This window comes from Hylobates moloch, unplaced genomic scaffold, assembly GCF_009828535.3.
Source record: "Hylobates moloch isolate HMO894 unplaced genomic scaffold, HMol_V3 SCAFFOLD_8, whole genome shotgun sequence".
Lineage (NCBI taxonomy): Eukaryota > Metazoa > Chordata > Mammalia > Primates > Hylobatidae > Hylobates > Hylobates moloch.
Window position 1 is genome coordinate 11,640,582 of NW_026652283.1, and position 7,296 is coordinate 11,647,877.

Sequence of the window (7,296 nt, forward strand, 5' to 3'; positions counted from 1 at the left end):
CACAGACCCCTGGGAGCCTTAGGTGTGAAATGGGTGGACTCCCAGACCCCTGGGCTGCATACGTCAAAGTGTTCCGACACTCAAGGCACTGCCTGTGGTCTTTTGGGAGTGAAATAAAAACCTAACAACGGTGGGGTCATAGTCTCCAGTAGGTCACATTTTAAAAGCACTTTAGGCTCTGGAGACTTGGGGTGTGGGGAGAAGTGAAGAGAAAGCTGGGGAGCCCTGGGCCTTCCCCCATTTATTCATATGAAGAATAATCCAGATTAGTTTACCAAGCGCGCTGATAACCACTTTAAAAGCAGAGTCCCTCCTGCCTCCCCGTGGCATAGGGTAGAACCTGGCTTGAGCCCCGACACAGGCGGGCAGCCACTCCAGGATTGTTCGACACGTAAACAAAGAGGAGTTTCGGTCCGATTGGCTTGATCCTGGAAGAGGAGTGGGCAGTGGAGGGAGGGGAAACCAGGCATCAAAGCAAATTCCTTCATTTCATAATTTCATCTGGCGCCCCCCGTTCAATCAGCCTGCATTGTCGAGGCTTTAGGAGAGGCAGTTAGGAAAGGAGAGATACTGATCTCTCGGCCCCAGGGCAGCACTAATGGTGCCTGTCTAGATTCTGACAGGTGGAGCTGCTGGGCTAACTACGGACCTGGTGGGGAAGTTTTCCTTGGCTTTCACGTGGCTTTGGCTGGGCAGCCCTGAGAAGCTGGCTGCCTCCTTTTTCTTAAGCCCGGCTTCCCATGTGGCAGTGGCTGGGGGGAGAGTGATGGAGAGAAAGGCTAAGCTAAGGTCAAAGAAAGTGGAGGAAGGCTGGCTTGTCCCGCTGGACTTCACGGCGGAGCTGCTGCAATCTCGCTGGCTGGGCCCTTGCCCCGGGTGGATCCGAGTGCCTGCGGGGAGGCGGGTGTGGCTCCCCCGGGAGGAGACAGCTGGCGCGGCCCGTATGGAGCTGGTCTGCTCCGGCTCCCCTCTCGTAGCCGGCGCCCTGGGACCAGCGCGTGAGCAAGTCTCGGAGGAGTCCGATGCGCTGGGCAGGGCCGGGTGGTCATCCCCGCCCAGCTTCCAGGGGTGACTGTGGCTCTGACGTCAGACGGCTTTTGGGTCATTCCCTGGCACGGGGACTTTATTTTCATAACAGCATGAAGTGCCGTGGAACTGGAATAGGCGTGTCCTCTCCCTCGACCCTCCCCCCACTTGTCCCTCTGCTCACCCCTCGCTCGTTCCCTCCCTCCGGCGAGGGCCGCCTTTATAACAACTGCTCAGAGTGCGAGGGCGGGATAGCTGTCCGAGGGCTCCCCCAGCACTGAGGAGCTCGCCTGCTGCTCTCTTGCGCGCGGGTAGCAGCACCAAGTTCACGGCCAACGCCTAGGCACTAGGGTAAGTGAGGCGCCAGGAGCCCAGAGCGCTCGGGCCTCCGGATTTAAATCGTCTGGGGAGAGCGGGGCTTTGGGAGAGGTGGGATAGAAGAGGAGAGAAATCCTGGTAATGGAATACAGTTGGCTATGAGAAAAAAATTCCCTAGGAAACAGTTCCTCTAGTTTAACAACTCAGATTTTTTTTTTCCTTTGCGGGTTTCCCAGGCTAAGATAGAGGCAGAGAGCAAAGAGATAATCAGGGTAATAGTTTCTGCTGGGACACATTCTGCAAACTTTGAGTAGGTGGAATCCGGCCAGGCAGGAGGTGAGCAGCTCTGGAATCACTCTGAAGGAAAAGAATAGAGGGAGAAAGATCTCAGAGGACCAACGGGACTGGGAGTGGAGGGGGAGTGGGAAACAAGGGGCAGGGGCAGGAGGGAGGACACGGTGACAGCTGCTGTTTTACCCAGATGCTGCAAAAAGCCCTTCTGAGTTTTGGGAATTAGATCTAGAAGCCCATCCCTTTTCTCTTGATGTGTGGGCGGTCAGTTCCACTCTGGTGTCCCTTGAGTTGCTCAGGAACCTTCCTGGGACAGACGAAAGTTGAATGTGCACTGAGAGCTCAGCTTCCACCACCAACTCGATAGATAGGACTTGGGAATAGCATAGATGCTGTTCAATCTGGTCCCTTAAACATCCATGGGGAAGGCTGGCAAATAGCTTTATTTTATTTTATTTTATTTTATTTTATGTTTTGAGATGGAGTTTCACTCTTGTTGCCCAGGCTGGAGTGCAACGGTGTGATCTCAGCTCACCGCGACCTTCACCTCCCGGGTTCAAGCGATTCTCCTGCCTCAGACTCCCGAGTAGCTGGGATTACAGGCATGCGCCACCACTCCTGGTTAATTTTGTATTTTTAGTAGAGACAGGGGTTCCCCATGTTGATCAGGTTGGTCTCGAACTCCCGACCTCAGGTGATCCGCCCGCCTCAGCCTCCCAAAGTGCTGGGATTACAGGTGTGAGCCACCGTGCCCGGCCACAAATAGCTTTAAACATCCGTTGGAAAGGCTAGCTAACAGCTGAAACCTGCTCAGAATCAAGGAGTTTGAAAGACTTTCCATTCCTGACTTCTTTCCAGGCTGATTTTCTCTTCAGAGGCTTGTGTAAACACCACACCTGTTGAAGAGTTTGGCAGAATCAGCCACTGCTGTGGGTTCATTCCTGAAGGGGAACACTTCAGCTACTTCAGATACAATGGGCTAGGGACCACAGGAGGGGTGAGGGCGGAGGGGGCACGCACCCTCCAGGTTTGCATGCCGGTGTCTGCTAGATGAGGGAAGGAATGAGGGGAAGAAAGGGCCGGGACAGGTGCTACATGGGAGACAAGGGGCCTCTCCAAGGGTGTGGAGAGGTGAGTGCTTCAAGGGCAGAATGGAATGAGCAGAACCCTTTGGTTTCCCGGGAAGAGCTCTCAACCTTGAGTCAGGAAGACTGATTTCTGCTCCCAGCTCCGCAGGAACATGGAACTGTGATCAGGCAAGGGGCTGGGCCTGAGTTCCTCATAGGGGTCTTGGGGAGGCCCCCAATTTCCTCTCCTGTGTTTAGATTCTAGCCCCTCTCTATCTGCACACGTCGCCTTGGAAGTCCTCTTTAGAACTGGCTTTTTTGTATTCTAGTCTTGAATGGTAATCGAAGACAACAGGGTATGAAGAACAATTTTGACAGCGTGATTTTATTCTTCTTATTCTGGGTCCACTACTATTTAAAGTCCAAAGATTAAGCTGAGGAATTAATATGGTGGTATAGTAAACAATACATTGAATAGTATTTTTGCTTGAGGAATCTTTGACTTCCTGAGTAGTTCAGTGATTCTCATTTTTATTGCACTGTGGTCAGACTATATGGTCTGCACGTTTCTTATTTTAGAATTTCAGGTTTGTCTTTGCATTCTAAATATGCTCATTTTTGGCAAATGTTCCATTTGGACCATGGACCATAGTTCCTATTAAGCGATCATAATACAGTAGGGATGGCAAACTACGGTCCATCGACCAAATATGCCCTCTAGCCTCTTTTTGTAAATAAAGTGATTTTTTTTGTTTTGTTTTGTTTTGTTTTTGTTTTTGTTTTTTTTTGAGATGGAGTCTCGCTCTTATTGCCCAGGCTGGAGTGCAGTGACACGATCTCGGCTCACTGAAACCTCCGCCTCCCGGTTTCAAGCCATTCTCCTGCCTCAGGCTCCCAAGGAGTTGGGATTACAGGCGCCCACTGCCACGCCTGGGTAATTTTTGTATTTTTAGTAGAGACAGCGTTTCACCATGTTGGCCAGACTGGTCTTAAAATCCTGAACTCAGGTGATCTGCGTGCCTCGGCCTTCCAAAGTGCTGGGATCATAGGCATGAGCCACCACCTGTAATCCACCATTTTACTGAAACACAGCAATGCTCGTTTGTTTATGTATCATCTCTGCTGCTTTCATGCTACAAATGTGTGGCTTGCAGAGTCTAAATTGCTTATAACCTGGCCCTTTACAGAAAATCTATGCTGATCACTGATATAGAGGATCTGAATTATATGATTAGTAATGGAGATCTAATAAGATATGAAGATAGAGAATATTTCTATTAAAGTATCCATAGAACATTTACACAATTTTACCATGTTCTTATTCATGTTGTATATTTTATCTGCCAAGGGCTGGTAAAGAAGTATGAAAGTCTCATATAACCATAGTATTGCCTTTGGGTTCTCCTTGTATTTTCAGCAGTTATTTATTTATACACAGGGTCTTGCTCTGTTGCCCCGGCTGGAGTGCAGTGGCACAATCTTGGCTGACTGTAACCTCCACCTCCCAAGCTCAAGTGATCCTCTTGCCTCAGACTCTTGAGTAGCTGGGTCTACAGGCACCGACCACTATACCTGGCTAATTTTTAAATTTTTTGTAGAGATGGGGTTTCGCCATGTTGCCTAGGCTTGTCTCAAACTCCTGGGCTCAAGCAATCTTCCTGCCTTCACTTCCCAAAGTGCTGGGATTATAGGTGTAAGCCGCTGTACCCAACCTTCAGTAGTTTTTGTTTTATGTATTTTGGTGCTATATTAGTTGGTGCATAAAAGTTTAGGATGGTTTTTTTTTTTTTTTGAGACAGAGTCTTGCTCTGTCACCCAGGCTGGAGTGCAGTGGCGTGATCACGGCTCACTGCAAGCTCTGCCTCCCGGGTTCGCACCATTCTCCTGCCTCAGCCTCCTGAGTAGCTGGGACTACAGGCACCCGCCACCATGCCCAGCTAATTTTTTGTATTTTTAGTAGAGATGGGGTTTCACCGTGTTAGCCAGGATGGTCTCGATCTCCTGACCTCCTGATCCGCCCCCCCCTTGGCCTCCCAAAGTGCTGGGATTACAGGTGTGAGCTACCGCACCTGGCCCAGGATGGTTTTATCTTCAGTGTAGAGCATCCCTAATTATTATAAAACAAGCTTTTTGGTCAATATAATACCTTTTTGCTTTGATTACAACTTTGTATGATATTAAAACCTTAACTTCTGCTTAATTATTTTACCTTGAACAACTTATTTAACTTTGTGTCTGACACATAATACTTGTTAAATAAATATCTGTTAGTATTTCTTCTTTTTGAGTTTACTTTCATTTCTTTCTGTTCTTTGCTTTTAACTCTTGTGTATCTTTTTGTTTCAGGTTAGGTTCTTCTAGGTATGATATAGTTTAGTCTTTTTTTTTTTTTTTTTTCAAAATAAAAGTTACCATTTACATTTCTTGTAATAATAGTTACTTGTTATTGTCATCTAATTTTAGGCCATATGGTTTGGTCATCTCCATCTCCTGCATTAGACAGTATATATCATATTTTTAGATCTACTAGGCAACTGAGTAGATGGTAGTGCCATTCTCAGGGCTTTGAAAGATAAGCTTGTAAGGAGAGGTGATGAGTTTAGCTTTGAACTTGTTGGATCCAGTGAATATTACCTTTATGTATCAGAATAAGATATTTAAATGAAGGGATCTTTGAGAGCCTTAAGATAGTATACTAGCAGAGGGCCGGCACGGTGGCTCACACCTGTAATCCCAGCACTCTGGGAAGCTGAGGCGGGCAGATCACGAGGTCAGAAGTTCAAGACCATCCTGGCTAACACAGTGAAACTCCGTCTCTACTAAAAATACAAAAAAAAAAAAAAATTAGCCAGGCGTGGTGGTGGGTGCCTGTAGTCCCAGCTACTCGGGAGGCTGAGGCAGGAGAATGGTGTGAACCTGGGAGGTGGAGCTTGCAGTGAGCCAAGATCGTGCCACTGCACTCCAGCCTGGGCAACATAGCGAGACTCCGTCTCACAGGAAAAAAAAAAAAGATAATATACTAGTAGAGGACTTCACTTTATTTTCCTATTTTCTGGAAATTTCATTTCTTTTAATTCTGGGCATAAGAGATTTAGAAGCTTCACTCAAAATATTAAGCTTTATTTAAAAAGATGATTTCCAGTATTTCATTTTATATTCACGTTAATCAAGTCTACATGTTTTGTTTAGAGTAACAGGAAGATGGTAATATGCCCAGGGAACTACCTGGAAGTGTAGAAATCTGGATGAACACTGTGGTTATACTTGTTTTGATCTGACTGTGGTTCTATGATGACTTATTTTCTCTCATTATTACATAGAAACTCAATTCAGTGATGTTATTCAGATGTTATTCATAAGTTATTGCCATGATTCATCACTTTTATGTCATCAGAATTGGGATGGCTACCCAGAATAGGGGATCCTGGAGATTTCCCTGTAGACGCTTTGCATTTATAACTAATCCTTTATCAAGGGCAGAGGGATTTCTGTGGGACTTCTCCCTTAGAAGAACTCAGCCTTAGTAGAAATATGAGGATTAACATCAGCACACGTTCATCTTCAAAAAATTTTCCTCCCCATTACTCACGCTTGCCAGTAAATAACTTGCTTTGGGTAAATATTCGGCACTCAGTCTTAGTCCAAAGCATTTGCTCAGCAATCACTGTGTAGAGTACAGAGTAAGGGCGATACCAACAAATAGAAGTTTGCTCTAGTTTCTTAAGAGGCTTGTTTTCTGGCCGGGCACGGTGGCTCACGCCTGTAATCCCAGCACTTTGGGAGGCCGAGGCGGGTGGATCACCCGAGGTAGGGAGTTCGAGATTAGCCTGGCCAACATGGAGAAACCCCGTCTCTACTAAAAATACAAATACCAGCTGGGTGTGGTCGCAGGCGCCTGTAATCCCAGCTACTTGGGGGGCTGAGTAACGAGAATCGCTTGAACCTGGGAGGCGGACGTTGTAGTGAGCCGAGATCGTGCCACTGTACCCCTGCCTGGGCAACAAGAGCGAGACTCCATCTCAAAAAAAGAAAAAAAAAAAAAAAGAAGAAGCTTGTTGTCTGATAGGCAGCTCTGCAGTGATATTAATTTGTAATATATAACACAGATATGGAAACACTTGAGTGCCAAGAAATATTTAATTGTAAAAACTATGAAGAGATCAACACATTTAGGGTGCAATAGGATTTCATGCCCAGGTGCGATGGCTTACGCCTGTAATCCGAGCACTTGCGATGAGAGGCTGGGGGTGGGGTGGATCACTTGAGCCCAGGAGTTTGAGACCAGCTTGGCCAACCTAGCAAAACCCTGCCTCTACTAAAAATATAATAATTAGCCAGGTGTGGTGGCGCATGCTTGTAATCCAAGCTACTTAAGAGGTTGAGGCATAAGAATTGCTTTAACCTGGGAGTCAGAGGCTGCAGTGAGCTGAGATCGCGCCACTGCACTCCAGCCTGGGCAAGAGAGCAAGACTCTGTCTTTAAAAAAAAAAAAAAAAAAGGCTATAGGATTAATAGTAATAATGATAATAATTTAAAAAACTCATGATAGACGTTAAATCTTGGGCAAAGTTTTGTAGAAATATGGTAAGTGGAT